This window comes from Hippoglossus hippoglossus, chromosome 3 (genome assembly GCF_009819705.1).
Source record: "Hippoglossus hippoglossus isolate fHipHip1 chromosome 3, fHipHip1.pri, whole genome shotgun sequence".
In the NCBI taxonomy this organism is placed as follows: Eukaryota; Metazoa; Chordata; class Actinopteri; order Pleuronectiformes; family Pleuronectidae; genus Hippoglossus; species Hippoglossus hippoglossus.
The window spans coordinates 2460384-2480060 of NC_047153.1; the positions used below are offsets into that span (position 1 = coordinate 2460384).

Here is a 19677-nt window from a genome sequence, read left to right on the forward strand (position 1 = left end):
ACGCCCACACCGTGCACCAAACGCTGCAGGTTGTAAATCAAAACACGCAGCGCCGTGTCCAGCAGGTAGAGCGAGGCCTTTCTAATCCGGTCTGCAGGTGGTTCCACCGACGGCACGCCACCATCAGCCTGAGCGGTGGAGAGAGAGGGAGGGAAGCAAGACAACACAACTAAAGTTCATTACTCGCCTCCGGCTGCTCCTTGCCCTCCTCACTCTCACTCTCTCTCTCTCTCTCTCTCTCCCTCTCTCTCTCTCTCTCTCTCTCTCTCTCTTCATTTAGCCCGTGCTCCCTCCTCAGCCTCCTCGTCTGATGATGAAGGAGGTGAAGTCCTCGGATGACACAGCTTCCTGATCATTTCACTTCTGTCAGACATGAAGTCAGTAAAAACACTTTGTGTTACTGAAGCCTCCTGAGTGTCAAATTAAACGCACTTAGTCACAAGCTCGGAGAGACTTTTTTACTGGTCGTCTCATGATTTCATTGTTTCATCACCTCCGTGCGCGCTCCTGAAAAAGTGTCTCAATCAGAGACAATTACAAGTCTTTCTGTTTGAATGGAGGAAATAAATGAGTCACTAACGCTCAATCTCAACACATTAGACAAAGGGGAAGGTTCTTCTTCTTTGGGTCAGAAATAGGTTCAGTATCTCTGAGAAGTTCTGCTGACAAACTTTAAATCCATGTTGGAACCAACAAAGTGATTTTGATCTGATTTTTAATCTGTAATTGGTTTTATTCAGTTTCTTTTAAATCCCTCATTTCTCTCACACTGACGTGTCGCCGGCCGAGTGACGAAGCATCAGCTGAACAGAATTCAACGATGATGATGGAGGATTCTGTTCATGTTACATCTGGACTCTTTACAACCATCATTTCCTTTTATTCCATTTTCAGATCATCTCACCCTCAGTTAAAGTAAAGAAGTAAAAACACCAACAGCTACAGGAAACTATTTCAAATCACTCATTATTTCAAATGAGTAAATGAAACAAGAGGTTTTTTTTGGACCTGGGGAGACACGAATGTTCTTGGCAGGTTTCTGTGCTCGGTGTTGTGGATGAGCGGCCTCCCGTCCCCCTGAGGGAGGAGCTAATTGAAACTCATCCCCTTTCACTGAAACCTCTGTCAGTCAGGCCCGAGCACTCGGCCGGGACACAATAATAAACCAGGAAAAGCTCTGCAGCTTCCTTCTCCCCTCACGTTATTAGAATAAAAGCAGCGTGTAGCTCAAACTAAACAGTTGTGTCAGCGCTGTGGTCCATGAGACGACCTCCAAACCTGCTGCTTTCAAATCTCTGATTCCATTGTCAAAGGTTGAATTCAGTATTTTCAAGATTTCTTTTCTTTATTCAAATGTGTTCTGCAAGCTTCCACTTCCAGGACGTCTCTATGAGCTGACTGTGGGCGTTTAAAGAAGAGGAAGGACGACTGGACAAGAAACATGTGGAGAATGTGGATGTTGACTTTTAATCAGGCGCTCGGTTACAGCCTGAACAGCGGACAATTAACCAATTAACCATTTGGAATAGAGATGGATCAGATAAACTCAACCTGGCTGCTTCTGTTGGGGATCTTGTTCTTTCTGTCACAGAGCTTGTGACCAGAGTTGAGGGTGCGAACAAAGATGAACTGGTAATTCAAAACAAGCTCAGTATGACGTTGGCACAACTGCGGATGCCACAACGACTCTTCTGTCCATCTCCGCCTTACTCATAAGACCCAGAGATATTTTATCCCCAATCATCCAGTTCCATCCAGTTTTGGAAAAAAGTGTTTTAAAAGAAGTAGAATCTTTACTTTTACTTCCAGTGTCTATGCTAAGCTACGCTAACCACCCTCTGGGCCCTTAAAGGTCAGTAGGTTTGTCGTTAATAGACTTCCATACAAAAGGGAAGATGGTTAATGCATCAGTGACTGTGTGTTCTATATATTGTTTTACAGATAATAATCTGCTGCCACTCAGCAGCTGCAGCAGCGCTCACATTTATTTCAGTCCGAGATGTTCAACAGGCCATTAGAGCAAAGACGAACAGATCAATGATGTTTTCAAACAGATCCAAACAGGAAGAAGGAGAGCTGCAATCAAACAGGGTCCATTAAGAACCAGAGGAGGAGGAGGAGGAGGAGGAAGAAGAGGGGGAGGAGGAAGAGGAGGAGGAGGAAGAAATAGAGGAGGAGGAAAAAGAGCACAAGGAAGAAGAGGAAGAGCAGGAGAAGGAAGAAGAGGTGGAGGAAGATGAACATTATAACAAAAATAATTATGATTATTTAATTATTAATTATTATTATTAATTATTATTTTTCTCTGCTTCTTCTCTTTTAAACTCTTCAGAACAAACAGTTGTTCATTGATAAACTTCTGTTTCCTGCTCAGAGGATGGAGAGAAGGGTCTCCATGGTTACAGCTGATGGATGCTAGTAACTACAGCAGTTGCCATGGTTACGGTCCTGCTGAGACAGATTTTTTTCTTTGCCGTCATCTCGAACATCTCTTTATTTTGACATAGATAACGAAGGCAACGGTGCGTTTTCATCTGGTCGACTCTTTGTGCACGTGTTTGCCAGAAGAGTCAAAAGTGACTTTTTAGATCTTGGTGGTTTTTAACTCTTTATTTGAAGCGGATGACATTTTAGTCGTCGGACGTCTGGATCTGAAGTTCTCAGAGAACGACCTCTAGTGGTAGAAAAAATGTGTGTGTAAGTTGTGTCTCCCCCTGCAAGTAAAGATGGACGACATGGCGGCTCCCAAAAATAAAGCCAAATCCAAACAATGACCCTCTGGTGTCTGTGTCATAACCCCCCCCTCCTCTATGTTAGTGGATGGGACATGGAACAAACTAAGAAATTCAAAGTAGATGTTACTCAAAGATGGTTTCTCTCATTTCAGGTCGTTCTTATCTCACTGATGTTTGTTCAAGAGTTCATGTTTCTGATGAGTTTGGTTTTAATTAGTTATTTGTAGATAAAAAAACGGGCTGAGACGTCATGATTGACATCTGGGACTGACTGACCTGATTGGTTGAACCAGCATTTGGGGGCGGGACCTAGTTGCCACGGCTCCACTCTACAATCATGACTGCACAGACTCTGAGTCTAAATGACGTCACCAACACAAGACGACGTCGTTTGTATCCCAATAATTTGTCTTCATTCCCGGAGGAAGCGGAGACACGTTGTCCATCATTTAAATCTTTACTATCTGTGGATGTAGACGTGTGGACATTTGCAGCCGCAGAAGAAAAGTGAAGACATTTAACAATAAAAACCTTCGCTCTGTAAAAACGGTTATTCAGCAGGTTTCCTCCTTTTCAACACTGAGGCCAAATCATTGATTCGCAGCAGCTAAAACAGATGCAGAGAAAAAGTCCTGATGTGAGTCGTCTCCCTCCGAAGGTTCCTGTGCTGCATGTGTGAAGTCATCAAGTGCAACAGTTTGTCAGCAGCGTTGATAAAAAGGTTCAGAGGTGATTCTGGGTTCAGCACATCTGTGAGTCTAATGGAGCCTGAAGATCCAGACTGAGAGGCTGAGATCACACACACACACACACACACACACACACACACACACACACACACACACACACACACACACACACACACACACACGCACACACAAATAGTTTTTTTTGTAAGAGGAGATATTTCAGCTGCTGTTCAGCTCGGCTCCGTCACCTTCACTTCACCTCGACTGAACTTTCATCTGATGTCGTTTTCAAAATCAATAACTCATTTTCCATCTGACGTAAATAAAAACACTGTGAACTGAATCTGTTGTAAATAAAAACACTGTGAACTGAATCTGTTGTAAATAAAGACTGTGGCTGTGCTCTGTTTATTCTCTTCTGTGTTTACAGGTTGTTAGGACACTGTGTTGTGAGCAGACCCAGAGTGTCACTGTCTCTAGTTCCCAAACTGTGTGAACGTTTTGCAGATGAACACACAACAGACCAGCAGCGGTAACAACTTGTCACAGTGTTCGTACATTTTGTTTTTAATTAACTGCAGGTGTAACGTGCCCCTCGGCTCAGAAACACTCAGCTCCCTCTCAGGTAAAACCCACACATCTCTGACTAACACACCGACTCCTCCTCGCTCTCCCCTGCTTGTTGTCATGGTGGATTTTAGACGCCAAACTTTGAAAAAAGCCCAAACTTTTAAGTGGGTCTCCGGAGGATAAGGGCCAGACAGGCGCCGGAATCTGTGGCTGCTTTTTAAAAAGAGGCCGCGATGCACTTTAGAGTCCAATTCTAAAGCTATGAATCTCAAACAGGCTTGAAGGGAAATCTCACTCTATGCTACTCACATGCACACACACACACACACACACACACACACAGTATCAGAGGCCAGGGTGAAAACTAAGTGATTCCACTGAAGCCTGTGCGTGTCCTCACCGTGTTAGTGTCAATAACAAGCTGCCTCCTCACACACACACACCTGTCTCCTCCGACCGTCCAGTTTAAAACCAAACGTTTCTTATTGATGTTTCACGTTTGCATCAGTTCGCCTGAGTAAACCATCTACAAACAGGATCCTGAAACCACGTTTAACTTCACTAGCTCCAGATGTTTTATCCGCGTCTGCTACATCCTCCTGAAACTGTTGTAAAATGTAAAAGAATATATATAATGTAATTTACTTACTTGTATTTATATATCTTAAGTGTACTTATATGTAAAGACCGGGAATTAGAGAGAAGCAGAATTTGATCCATGTTTTGTACATGTGGCAGAATTGACAATAAAGTTGACTTGTACCTGATTGTGACTTATTGCTTGTGTGCAGAGGGAAGCTGGAAAACGTTGTGTTCATCCTACCTGGTTTATCTGCACTGAAGATTTTATAGCCAATGTCTTTCATGAAATTTAAATTTCTTTACTACTGTTCACGTGTCCGCAGACTGAAGACACACTGCCCCGCCCCCACTGACTGCTACAGAGCCCTGGTCGCTTGTTTATTCTTCTAACACTGAAGGTATCGCATGTTCAAATCCCACCAAACACGGCACTGCACTTCCCAGTTCATTAACAATACACAAGCCCAGTGTGAAGCCGATAAGTGGAACGGCTCGTGAGATAATAGGTCGATTTACAGGGAATATTAGAGTATGAACAGTGCAACACAACAACAACACAACAGAAAATGAAAGTGTTTCACACAGAGAGTAACGGAATGAAAGCTTAATCCGATCCAACCATAACCACGTCCACGCTCTGCACACAGATTTTCCAAGAGTCTTCAGGCAGAAAGATGCTGAAGCTTTTCTGAAAAATAAGCTGCACAAACAGGAAGTCCTCACGTTCCCTCCGCTCTGAAGAACCTGATCGTCAACTCATTATTTTCCAGCAGGCCGAGCAGCATCCTTTACTTTAGCTGCAGCTCAGGATCGATAGTGTGGAGTGTTCCTGTAATGTGTGTCATCTCCAGTATTGAATCAGCTTCTCCTCTCGGCTCAGTGAGCTGTTACTGATGATACTGATGAGAGGTGAATCTTAACTTCTTCACTTACCCGGATCTCTGTCTCACTCTGTGAACGTTTACACTCGAACGGTCCACTGAGGAGAAACCAGGTGGAACTAAATCACTTAGGAATTCATCCACTTACTCCGGTCCGACAATTAGAAATCGTTGCCTATTTGCCGACTCAACAGTTCGCTGCACAAACACGGAGCTGCGTTCCAAAAACAGAGCAGTAACGAGGAGATAATTCAGTTTTCACAGTATTGTTGTGATGTCACGCTGAGGATTTACACGCTCCTCCTCGGCTTTCTCAGGGTTAATGAATGTCACCGTGAGCGTTTACCTGGAGCCAGTGAGACGGTTTAGTGGAAAAGCTGCAGGTCTGACGTGCTTTTGTTATTCAGGTAAAAAATAAATCAAACAGAACACAAACACGAGGTAACACAGCTGTACATTTCTGCTGTTTTCATATTTTCTCCAGCATCAGGAGATGCTATGAAATCGTTTTCAGTCACCGGGAATTAGTTTAGATTTAGAAAATTCTATATAAGCTGGTTGACTGAACCATTTATACAGATTCATTATAGCTTTAATACAGACTCTGTGCACACTAAGAACAATCGTAATTTTTAGTTTAAGATTTAACTAAACGTGATTGATGAAGGCTGTCCTCTGTAGCAAGGTGTCAACTCTTCCCAGAGACATTTCTGATCTTATTCAGAAACTGTCCATCGCTGCAGCTCCTCTTTTCAGCCTCTGTCTGAAACACTTGGTTTTAGCTCCCGTCTCTTTAATGCTCTGGCGTCTCTGTTTACTTCAGAACAATAGCAAGTGTTACTAAGCAGTGTTGATTTGTGTTATTTGCACTAGACTGTTATTTTTTTTTTACTACTGTATTATCCCACCTATAGTATATTCATATTTATATCTACTTATATACTTCTTGCTCATAGTGTATTCATCGTAATTATATTATACCATACCTTTTAACTTACTCTGTATACAATATTACTACTACCTCATTCACTTAATTTCTCATTTTTATCTCACTTACTACCACCACTTATACTTACACCTGCACTTTATATACACTTATCATATCTACACTACCTACCTCTATTGCTGCTAGTCTTGTATCTATACTGTTCATATTCCATATCTATTTCTTACTGTACATATTTGTACATACTTATTTATTTACATATTCCACTTTTCATATGCACATACTCTGCACTTTTTCTGCTTTTTTTTTTGCACTTCTGGTTAGATGCTAAACTGCATTTCGTTGTCTAAGTATTTGTACTCTGTGCAATGACAATAAAGTTGAATCTAAAAAATCTGAAGAGAAATTACTTTTTCTTAAAGAACTCCAACGAAGAAAAGAAAGGTGTGGTTCGTTCCTTCATCTTAGTGAAGCAGAAGCATGAATTGGCCTTTTAAATAAAAAATGAAACGATAAAATTAAAAGTGACCTTTTCTTTTATAAAACAACTTGGTTACTTTGGTTTACAGTGAGTTTTCCCTTTAAAAGGCCTCTACGTGTGAGCACTGCTTCACTGTAGAACATCCACCTCTCTGACAAAGCGGAAACCTTTTGTTCCACCTCTACAGTCGCCAATTACAGTAATCTCCTTCCTTGGCTAATCCTGCGGCGCAGAACTTTGAAGTGGAGCGCTTCATTGAACATCAAAGTTGTCTTCTCACTCCTCTGCTCACGCCAGTTACAGAAACACTGTCAGATATAATGGGAGAGGATAGAGGATGATTTGACGGCTGGAGGAGCCTACGCAACACAAATATATACTTTGTCCCGGGACTTGATGCCTTCAGCAGAGTATTACAGAGGAAATCCATCGAATACTGACATAAAGCAGCTGCCACATTGAAGTTTTTACAGTGAAACTGGAGGATTTTCACTAGAGACGAGGCTCAGAGACCAACATCGGCACCGGCTGCGGCAGAAAATTAGACCAGAACTGAAGTAAGACTTTAAAGAGGTGGATAACAGAATAATCGTATATTCTGTGGCACCATGCGAAAATACTAAAATGAAACATTCAAATCAAGTGTTGAACCTTGTGTACGTGTCCATATGATGTTTATATATGATACAAGACACGAGTCAAATAAACAGTGAACACCACGTCTGAATGTTTCCTCCACCGAACTCTATCTAACCCTCAGAAAAACAGATTTAGAATTTCAGGCCTGTGGCACAAATCCTGTCATTTTCCTCTACATCAAACCTCAGCCCTCGTTTGTACGTAGCATTATGTGGTGTATCAGAGGAGAAGCCACTGTAGCTATATCAGTATCTAATATTTTAAAGGCTGGTGATCAGGCCCAAGGTTTAACGTTAGCAACACATTAGCTGGGTCACTGGCAGGGACCCGTCCTTCAGAGGCCGACGACATCCCAACAGCACAGACTAGTTTTATTTGTTTAGCACCAAACCACAACAAACACCATCTCAAGGCATTTTACATTTTACATTGTAAGATAAAGATCTTACCAACCTATCCCACGAATTCATTGTGCACTAGTGATGAAGCTAACAAGCTAGCTAATAGCTTTACGAGTTCAGTTAGCTAAGTTAGCTAAGGTGGCTAAATCAGAGCTGGTGATCAGGACCAAGGTTGATCTACCGTTAGCATTACTAGCTGCTTGATAATACAGCAACGGCTTCACTCTTGTTGCACCCTGGGAAATGTAGTACAGAGATGTAAACAGAACAAGGTGACGTGCGGGTGCGTTTGCAGAAGCCACTAAACTTAAAATAATTCAGCAAACCAATCCTAGGATCCACCATTTTGAGGCCTGTTGGTGAAATCACAGCATTGTGCGTTTTTATGAGTGTGTTCAATGTGCAGCCGTACTCTCCCCTCCTCCACGTCACATGACCAGACGTAACATCCATGACGAAGTGGAAGTGGAGTGTGAAATTACTCTTCACTTATAATTCATCCACCTCCATTGATCATCACGATGAGTTGGTTTCAGATCGGTAAACGTGAAAATCCCTCTCGGCTGCAGACGCCATAGGAAGGCGGTGTCAAAGCTGATTGATTGTTCTACCTGTAAGTTAATTTAACACAAGCTTTACTGTGTAATCAACCAAACTGCTTCAGCAGCTCTGTCTTTGATGGTTTTAAACACTTTGTGGGAAATGATTAGTGATGTAAATATCTATAAAGTCAACTTTTCTTTGTTCATGTATCCGTTTCCGAGCCTGTTACTTGATATAATATATTTTAGATTAGAGCTCTGAGGTTGATCTGTTGATGGAAAATGAGCTCGACTCTCAATTTCACAACAACTCAAATTCAAGCATCTTTTTAAAAAGTCTCAAAATTATTAATTTGGTCTGTCAGTCAAACATCTGTCGGACACATTTCAGAAACATCTGGAGAGTTGATGGCGTTTCCTCCTGAAGTTGAGTGAAGAATATCTTATAATATATAACAACTGTAAAATGGATCGTAACGAAAATGTATTTCAGATATTCATGTTCCCCTCAGGATGAACTGCTATAACGTTGCGGATCCTCTGATGTTTCATTCAGTGCCATAATCAGCTCAACATTTTATTTTAGTATATTGGTTTTGGATGAAATGTGTTTTGGCGTAAAAACACAATGGTCATAAATTTAAATCTCAATGCAATAACATTTATATCTTGACCAGATGATGGCGCTAGATGAAAAGGCAAAGGATCAGCAAGTGTAGCCTTCATCCTCCGGGGAACATGAATATCATACAACATTTTATCCATCCAGTGTTTGTTCAGACGTTTCTGTTCGGATCACTATGGTGAAACTCTTTTCTTACACAATATACAATATCAGAAAATATAGGAATCAGCTTAACATCAAAGATGAAGCACACATCTCTTAAAGGTGTTTGTACGTTTTTGCTATTGCTACATAGCTAACGTTAGCATTAACAATGGTTTACTTACTGACTCTCTCAGAGAAGTTGTGAGTCTGTCATCAACCTTCATTACATTTACTCATCGCTGCCTCCAGAAGTGGAAACAAAACCAACCCTAAGCTTTGCTTCTATTTTAATGACCTCTTTACATCTACTGAAGTTAGCATGCTAACAGCTAACCTTGGCCCGTCACTTTCCGACAGCGGGTCACTGAACCGTCCAGAGGAAGTAGCAGCAATCAGAGGACGTATTATAATCTCTTTTCTTGCAAATGATGGCTGAAGCTGTGGACAAGTGACCATCACCACCACCGGCTCCTGGCGAGAGGAGCCTGGAAGACTTAAGACTTTCTTGCTAACAACATAATAAACTCTGTGGATCAGTACGTAGATTACCTTTGGTCTGAAAACACACGACCGCTGTGGATCAACGGACATTTGGCAGCTTTAATCGCACTTTGTTCAGGCGTCAACTCTGGTTTCCTCACACTGAGTTTTTCAGCCTTGCAGAGCAAACGCTTTCCTCCACAGCTTTGCTACGGTGCACAGCTCCAATGAAGTTAATCATTATAAAAGAAAAGGTCACTTAGAGCAAGTGGGATGATTTTCCTGGAATAATGGTGCATTTCTGCCTCACAGGCAGAGCATGAGTACAGAAGAGGTTCCTTCAAAGCCTGAGGACTGAACACTCATAGTTCAAGTTATTCTTGGTTGCATATTCAATATAACAAATGGTAAATGGCCTCTTTATAGTGCTTTTATAATCTTAAAGAGTCAAATTCACACACAATTATACAGCTCTCCTACTGTTTATATGTCCAAAGTGTTCTCTTTCATTCATATGTCCAATTCACACACACAGAGCTCTTTCACACCTTGTCTGGATCAGACCTTCAGACTTTTCGGTTTATTCTGAACCTAAATATCAAGTGTGAAAGGTTAGTCTGATCAGAAGAGGTCGTCTGGGTTCTTGTGCAGTGTGAAAACACTTCTTTGGATAGTTCCGACTTTCTGAGCAGTTGCAGGAAGATGAGACATCAAGACTGGAGCTGTGTCTCAATTCAGAGGCTGCATCCTTGGGAGGACGCAGTCTACGCGGCCCAGCGAGACTTCCTCCTAATTGTGCAACGCAGACCACGAAGACCCGGAATTAGAAACTCTAGTCTATGGAGGCATTTTGCGATCAATGTCACCAACTCGTCCCGCACTTATTGCTGTGTTTTAGGCTCCATTTTTGAATTGATAAGGTTTTAACCACATGATGCATTAACTAAATGTCCTGCAGGATCCTCCACAGATTCACACGCACTTAAACAATTAGTCAAATGGTGCATTCTGTGTCTGCAAAGCTTTTAGGTTGATTAATTAGACGCTGGGGCGACGGCAGAAGAATCACTACAGTCACCTCTTTTCATGAAAAAGATTTAAATGATTTAAAAAAAAATCTAAAGTGCCTCTTTGAATGTTGCCTGTTAATTTTTGTATTGCATGGTAATTACATGCTTTAGCAAGTATTAAGGATTTTCAGAGCACTGACGATTTGTGTTTAATTTATGCTTAAAAACAAAAGTAGAAATTAAACCGTAATGAACGAGCAGTTTCACATTTTCCTCAAAGGACTCGGATTTTGTTGAAACTATTTCTGGATGTTTGAAAAACACAGTATGAATGAATGAGTTGAAATGAAAGAGCACTGACTCTAATCCTGAAAACACAATAGCAGAGTTCATTAGGGCACTTTTCATTCCAGCTGGAGTCACATTCACCGCGACACTGAACCGGAGGGGGCCACGGATTTGTGACGGGAGCTCTGTGTTGTTGTGGTCTGGGAACTTTGTGCAGGAAGGAAGTGGATTAAAAAGCAGCGGTCTGTGCAGTTACGATTGAGGGATGGAGCCAACGGTACTTGAACAAACATCAGTGTGATAAGAACGACCTGAAATGACAGAAACTTGGTCACAAACATTTGATTGCGTCGCTGTTCACCACGAACAAAGATAAACAGTCTCACCAGGCTTCAGTTGTAGATGTCGACTAGTTCGAAGCTTTAAGCACAAAGAGACGATGGAGAGGCTCAGACTCGCTCGTGATCTGTGCATCGTCTCGGAGGTCGACCTCAGCTGAAGCTGAGACAGGCCGAACGGCGAAGGATTTGGCAGAGGAGAGGATCAGCTGGGCCCAACGTGCAGCCAATCCCAAACCTGCCTCTTGTTGATCTGTAGTTCAGGAAGTGTGTTGTGATCAACATCTTCTGTCGTATCTCCCTCCTTCTGTAAGTCAAACCTCAGAGACTCAGGACACTGCGACTTTCGTATATTCCTTCACTTTGTTCTAAGTCAACAGCTCAGTGCGTCTGACCCTGATTGGCTCTCGCTCGCTCTGCGTCCGGGGAGTCAAGCCTCACTCAGCTCCGCGGTGCAGCTGGAGGCTTTTTGAGTCTGTCGAGCTCAGCAGGGGAGAAGATCAGTTTGAATCCATTTGTGTGAGCTCAAAATCATCTCTCGCTCTAAACCAGTGGTTCCCAAAAATAGCTATGGAGGTGCAGTGATGGCTGAATATACAGCAGAAGCTTTGGGCCTAGAATTTAACAAAGTCTCGCCGAATGTATGGACGTTGAATCCGACCCTGAGATGTTGAATCCTTAAAGTTCCTGAAAACGATTCTTGAGTTTAGTTCTTTCTATTTGGTTTAAAAAAAGCCGTTCAAACGCAGTTATGTTTTTTAAAAAAAAGTGGGAAATTTGTTTGTTTCTGTTTGATGGAATTGATTTTAGGACCTGTAGGGTTGCCAGTTGAATTCCTCTGGGTATGAAGGGTACATGATAATGCTCCAGCCTACGCCTTCCCTGTTTGTTTTTACTTTCTCCTGTACAGGTGATCGCTCCCCACACTTCCTGTTCGCTGCACGTACCAACAACACACGGCAAAGCTAAAACTCCGTCTGAATCTTAAAGGAATCGAGCAACTCAGAATTTGGATCAGAATCGGGCAAAAAACGCAACCAGGCATTACAAATTCAAACTCTAAATTCAAACGTGATGTGAGGACATGAAGCTCCTGCAGGGATTCAATGTAAAGGGATAATTGAACATTAAGGCTCAAGATATTATAAATTAATCAATAAATCACATTATAATGATTCCAGCAGGGAACTCGGCTCGTGAGGAAACAAAGACGTTCATCATCCTGTAACTGGTATAATTGAGCTGTGCTCTTTCCACCTGCAGGTAAGTGATGGTGAAACGTTTCATGTGGGACCAACGATGAAGGTCGAGGTGAAACGAATCATCATCGTTACATTTGCACATTAACCTCGACCAAACCAACACAGAGCTGCTTCAGTAATAACTTAAAGATGGAGTCATGTTCCTGTTCTCCGGGCTCCCCCGCCGAGCGCCAGGCTGTTGTTTTATTAATGAGAGCCCCGACGCACAAAGATGTCTCATTATTTTTCCATGAATATCTACAGGGAGAAATGAAATCTTCTCCAGACCCTTTCAACCTCACCTTCCCGCCCAAGGAACGAAGCAGGAATCAGAACCAGAAGTTCTCAGGGTTCAGTGCTCAATTCTCAAGTCAGCAGACGAGAAATGTAATTTATTCAGTTCAGTGAGGAGCCACACACACACACAAACTAATACACACACACACACACACACAAACTAATACACACACACACACAAACTAACACATACACTCATATATACTGACACACACATAAACTAACATACTCACACACACACAGTCGCATGAACTAACACACACACACACATACACACACAAACACACTCGAACTAACACACACACACACAAACTAACACACACACTCATATATACTGACACACACATAAACTAACATACTCACACACACACACTCGCATGAACTAACACACACACACACACACATACACACACAAACACTCAAACTAACACACACACACAAACTAACACGCACACACTCATATATACTGACACACACATAAACTAACACAGTCACACACACACACACAAACTAACAAACACACGCACACACAAACTAACACACACACACACAAACTAACACACACACTCATACATACTGACACACAAACAAGCAAACTAAAACACATACATTAACATAAACATGCTGACACACACACACACAAAAATTTGTTTAATTGATATTATTGTTGTCACAATGTATCAAATTCAACTTATTTACTAATTATTTTCTGATTACATCTGATGATGCGATGAACGCCTTTAACAAAATGGTTGCTTAAACCTGAACCTCCTCCCGAACAGGTTGGACGTGTTTCAACCAACGAATTAAAAAATGGAGAAAAACTATATTAAAATATGTAAAAATCGAAAGAAATGATGCATAAAACTTATTTTATCTCCAGTTTTCTTTGTCAGAACCTAAATAAAACAGAATTCATGTCAAACCTCCTCGTGGGACAGAATATTCTTCTTCCTCTCGTCCTTTATGCAACGTGATTATGAAGCTGTGTGTTTACGTCTCTCAGTGTGAAGTGTTCGCTCTCATCTCCATCGCTCACCCATTAACGCCTTGTCTCCACTTCTCTGCTGTTATTGGCTCAGCCCTCGCTCCTCCACACACTCCAGTACGTCTCCGTCCTCCTGTTGTGGTCTACGTCCCCCCCCCCTCCCCGGCAGCCCCTCGGAGACCAGCTGTTCCCTCGCTCCGAGTGTCTCCTCTGGCTGTCGGCGCTCCGCAGACGCACAGAGGGCCCTTCATCTGGATCCGAGAGCGGCCCTGCAGGTTGCGATGGCACGAAGCTGCAGGTGGAGCTGCGTTCGAGGACACCTGAGCGCTCAGAGAAGAGGCCCCCCGCGGTGACATTTACATATGTGTGCTTTAGAAATGAGACGTATGTCAGAGCCGGTCCAGATCTCTGTCGAAGAAAATTTAACTTTAACGACCCTGTCATCCTGAATAACCCTCAGATTAACGTGTGTTTAATAATCTGTTTAATAATCCATCCGTCAAACGGTGATACTCAAATGTGATAGTTTGCTGCTGTTCTTGTAAACTTAACATTTTCAAGTTTTCTACAGGTTGGAATATACTTGCTGTTAACTACGGAGAGCGAGTGCTTGACAGGGTCTGTGGGCAAATCATCAGCAACAAGAGATGGTGGAGTTTTGCCGACCAGGTCCAGACTTCATCGTTTTTTTCTGTCTTGATCTTCACATTCACCAAATGTTGGTCTGCTCGAGTGTCGCCTTCTTTGTTTATGTTGAATGCAAATGGGGCTGAATTAACGTAAAGTTCCTGTGTGTGAGTTTATCAAACAAACAGAAAGTCACATGTCAAACCAGTTAAAGATGAATTGGAGCCTGAGATCACTTCGTGGGAGTTGCGCTCCTCCTGCTGAGGAGCGTCACATCGGTCCCGGACGAGTCACCTCAGGTGTGTTCGCGCCGTCGTGTTCTGTGGCAGCGAACAGGTTTATTCCGTGTAAACGTCCTTCAACACCAACATGTTCTCCTGCTTTCACTTCATCTCTGCCATAAATCAGGCTGAAGCTTGAGTTATCTAAACAGCTCCTCTCCAGGGCGGAGCGGCGGCCCAGCACTAATCCACACTGACAGGACGTTCATGCAGTAAAGAGGAAACACTGCAGCACATTCAATCCAGGCACACGTCGCTGTGTTTCAATAATAAAAACCTGCTGCAGAGGCTTTCACTCACTCTGGATCTTCTCCGGTCAGAAGACAAAGAGCAGAGGACAGTGACGAGTCATTTCCTCCATGAATCCGTTGAACCGCCGCTCGTCCGTAAACAAAGTCGATCGATGACTCTAAATAAAGACGGACGACGTGTCTCCACTTCCTAACACTATCGGAAATGAAGCTAAAATATCTCCGATACAAACGCTGCCATCTTGTGGCGATCGAGTCATTTGGAGTCTGTGCAGTAGAGAGAGTGGAGTGGAGCCGTGGTGTCGATGTCCCGCCCACGGCTGCACTCGACCAATCATGAGTCACTTTCACCTGTCAGTCATGACGTCTCAGCCTGTTTTAATATCATCAAATAACTAATCACAACCAAACTGATCAGAAACATGAAAACCTTCTCTGAGATACATTTAAGGTCTACTTTGATTTTGTAGTTTGGTCCACGTCCAATCTGCTCACATGGAGGAGGTGGGGTTTGTGATTTATACTGCACCCAAGACACCAGGGGGCGATCATGGGGGAGCCGTCAAAACACACACACACCTGACGTTTCTGTGCGAGTCCACAAAACCAACAGTGTGAGACTGAAGATCCTGAAGATTTGGATCCAATCACTGGTCGTCAGTGCCAGTATTTTCCAACATCTCTTCCCTGAGCAGAGAACTTTTTATTACAGAGATACGACAGTTTGCTCTCAGCAGAAAAGATGAGGAAGATGAGGAAAGTTATTTTTCAGAAGTAGTTTTCTGTGACAAATAAAGTTCCCCGGTTTCCCCCGGATCCTGGAAAGTGTGTGAACGCAGCTCTTGACCTCACCGTCACCTTTTCACTTTACTACGCTCTGAAAACATCTCACACCAGCACATCGTCATCATGAGAGGTTCAAAGTTTTCCTCGTTCTCTAACTGAACCTTTAACGGTCACGCCAAACACACGCATGGAGCCGTGACGAGAGGAACACTTCTCAGTGTTTAACAAGTAGAGCCTGTTAAGACGACTTTACCCGGAACACTTCTGTCTCCATGGTGACCCCAGGGTGCGAGCTGCATTTCTTCTTCCTCTCTTTCACCCATGAGGCCCATTTTGATCTTTACATGCAGGACAAAGACGCTACAACACGGCGACAGCAGCAGTTTACTGGACACGGTTCAGTTCAGCTCTGCAGAGAATAAAACATATCGACGGGCAGAGTTTGTGAGAGGCACCCAGCCGGTAGTAACAGTAAAAGGGAGCAGGGCAGTGAGGTGAGGGTTGGCTTATGTAAGTGTACCGGCCTCCGCTGGACTTAGTGAAGCACAGGGTCGGCGGGAGGACGGGAGGAGGGCGAGGTCGCCCGGTGCAGCCTTCTGCATGAGCGCTTCACTACACAACACATGTGGGAGCTTTTTTGGGGGGAGGGTTCATCTGAAGGTGTGTGTGTACGTGTGGGCTTGAAAGAAAAGTGGTTTTCCAAAAAAGAAGTCGAAACTCACTTCGCCTAAAGTACCGGTCGCTTCAATAATTCAGAGCCAAATGGGATTGTGGGAAGATGAAGAAGAGGTTTGTTCCTCAAAGCTCAGAGTTAAAAAAGCTTCATGTTGAGAGAACAGAACAAAAAAAAGTATTTACAGAAAACTACATATGACGACAGGATCATAGAGATTCTAATGATCTGAATTTAAAGGTTCTAATAAACATCTGTTTTGTTCTGAGTTGGATATTTGTAACGAAACCAGCCACAACGTGTTTGATAGAAATGAACGTCACTGAAACACGATTCATCATTATCCAAATTTATCTTATTAAATTATTGATTTAAAAATAAAGATTGGTTAAAGTATCGGCGTCTGTTTTTTTTTTTAAAACTCACAAATACAAAGATCATGAAACCTGAGCACTTTCAGTTTCTTCTAGCGCCACCATCTGGCCACGATTTCACATTGGCCCACAAGTTACAGGCTACAGCCACGTCCGCGTCACAGTTTACAAGAGTCTCCGTTTCTGTTCGTCCGGATGAAAACCCCCAGAGTTTTCAAACTGAAACCAGGCAGCGTTATAAAACTCAACAGAAACTGTGGAGTGGTGCTGACGTGAGATTGTAACCGTAGCAACAGCGATGAGATTTGGAACCAAAGCACATCGGTGTGCTTGTAACCACAGTAACCTCATCCATCAGTTTACAGACAGAGTGAATGTCTTTGCGTACAGATTATGTCAATGGTAAACTAACGTAAATTCGCTTAAAGACTTCAAACTTAAAAACCTTAAAGACACAAGAGATTCTCGATCATGCTGAACATTAGATACGTATATATGAAAACAGACGGAGCCTTCAGTCCGTACTTTGGGTGTTTCCGTATTCGTGCAAAACAGAAGAAATGGAGCAGTACCACCAGAACTCAAGATGACCAGAAAACACGAGGAAGAAATTTACACAACAATTGTGACTTAGTAAGTTGAACCAGTGCTGTTTATCACAACCTCCTTCACAACGTTTTGCTTAACAAACAGTGACGGTTGTATCGTATCTCTTTTTATACGGTAAGTCAGAATAAATTAACCTTTACTCATTTGTCAAACGCTGGATCCTCAAGAACAAATTTCAAGTTTTTGTAAACACATCCGTCACTTTGCTGATGAGAAAGTCAGAATACGAGAGAAGAAGCTGAACTCACCTGACACCGACTGTTCCCACGTCTTCTCTTCTGTCATCTTCACTTCATTTCCAGAGCACGGGACGAGGCCTGGCTGCCGCACGCTTCACCTTGAGAAGAAGAAAGAAAGGAGAAAAATCTGAGGGAAGGTTTCGTACTGTTTTGTGACGGCAGAGAAAGCTCGCAGCAGTTTTTCAGCCTGACAACACTGATGTGATGTATTAAAGATCAAACACTGAGTGATTCTGTGGTTTCTGACTTTGTGAAGGACACAAGCATCATCAGATTCCAGGAGGAGGAAGGTTTGAGTGTGAAATCACCAGAGGCTCAGAATCAGAGGAATTCATGTGAACAAAGCTCTAAACTGTGATTGTCTGAATTCAGAAACATTGTGTTTATTCAAACTTCAGCAGAATCTGATGAGACGTCACTTCACACCGAGTCACTGAGTCACTGAGAAGCTTGTTTGTTTGCTGCAATAAAAAGAATAAAAAATCACCACTTCCTCCAGAAATGGAGCCAAAATATCTCGGATACTAACGCTGCCCCCCTGTGGTGATGATTCATAGTCGGAAGCTGTGTGTCTATTCACTGGCTGCTTCCTGCGGAGGCTGCATTTCAACGAGGTCGTCCCATTTTCAAGGCTCCTTCAACTGGTCCTTCCATCCCTGAGAAACAAAGCCTCCAACAGCTGGATGCTCCCCAGCCTGACCTATCACACGATGGATTGTGCTTTGGTCAGAATCTGTACGGTCACGGTGGCCGAGAGGTTAAGGCGTTGGACTCGAAATCCAATGGGGTTTCCCCGCACAGGTTCGAATCCTGTTCGTGACGTCGCTTCATTTATGATGCTTCAACTCAAAGAAACAGTCGAAGACGGTGAAGGCTGAAGGATTCGGCCCCTGAACTCAGGAACGAGTCTATGATGATCGTGAAGTGGAGCCGTGGTATCGAGGGGTCCCACCCATACAGACTCTCGACCAATCAGGAGTCAAATAGGTCTTTATTTACTGCAGAGACTATAACAGACACACATACGTCTTCATGTGTAGCAGCACACGCACACACCGGAGCAGTATTCAGAGAACACATCAGAACTGATCTCCACACACAGATCATCCGCCTCCTCTCTGTTCTTCTGCCTTTTATTCTCAGAGAAAACCACAAGTGACGCGGCCGCCAGCCTCCGGCGACATCGTGTGAAGACAAAGAGACGGAGGAGAGGAGGTCGTGGTGATTCTCTTTCGTCCTGCAGCGCTGCCTCAGGTCTGCACGACGACGCACACATCAGCAACGCACAACGACAGGGGAAGTCTGCTCCTTCTGAAGGAACAGGAAAACTGACTTCCTCACTTCATCTGCTTGTGTCTCATGGGTTTCGGTGTTTTGTTGATTTAATTCAACAAACATCTGTCCGTCAGAGAGCGAGTGGACGTGTTGATGATGAAATATCTCAGGATGAAGAAGAGGAGCCGTACACGTAGAAGACGAAGACGTCAACTTGGAAACACGAGGAGATTCCAGATCTTTTGGTGCTGAGGGCCGACGCCGGTGTGGATGAGCTGTAAACAACAACACTGATCTTTCCACAGCAGAGTTTATACGTCATGTCCCGCCTCCTGCTGCTCTACAGGCTCCGCCCCTCGCCTGGATGTTCCCCACATGTTCCTGTTGGTGTGAACGAGTCGGACCCGACAACCTGCTGCTGCTGCTTCACAAACACTCACTACAGGAAATGTCAGTAAAATCGTGTCCACATATTTAGAGTTCATGTGTGAAAACAGCTTCTGAGTGACTGTTTGACGAGGAGGAAGAATGTGAGGAATAAAAAGACGCTGGATGGATCTTTTCTGAGATGATGAATCAGAAACACCAGGTCTTCTCGTCTCTCGTCACTTTCCTTCTTTGCAAAATTACAGCCGTTCAGAGACACTAATTTCAATCTCTGGTTGCCATGGAGCCTCGGTGACCT

At 43.2% G+C, this 19677-nt stretch overlaps 1 non-coding gene across 1 annotated transcript; it reads left to right on the top strand.

Annotated features, from left to right (window-relative positions):
• Nucleotides 1–18457: 18457 nt before the first annotated feature.
• trnas-cga lies at nt 18458–18539 on the top strand. Its single transcript has one exon. It is a non-coding gene; the product is annotated as a tRNA-Ser (tRNA).
• The last annotated feature ends 1138 nt before the right edge of the window (nt 18540–19677 follow it).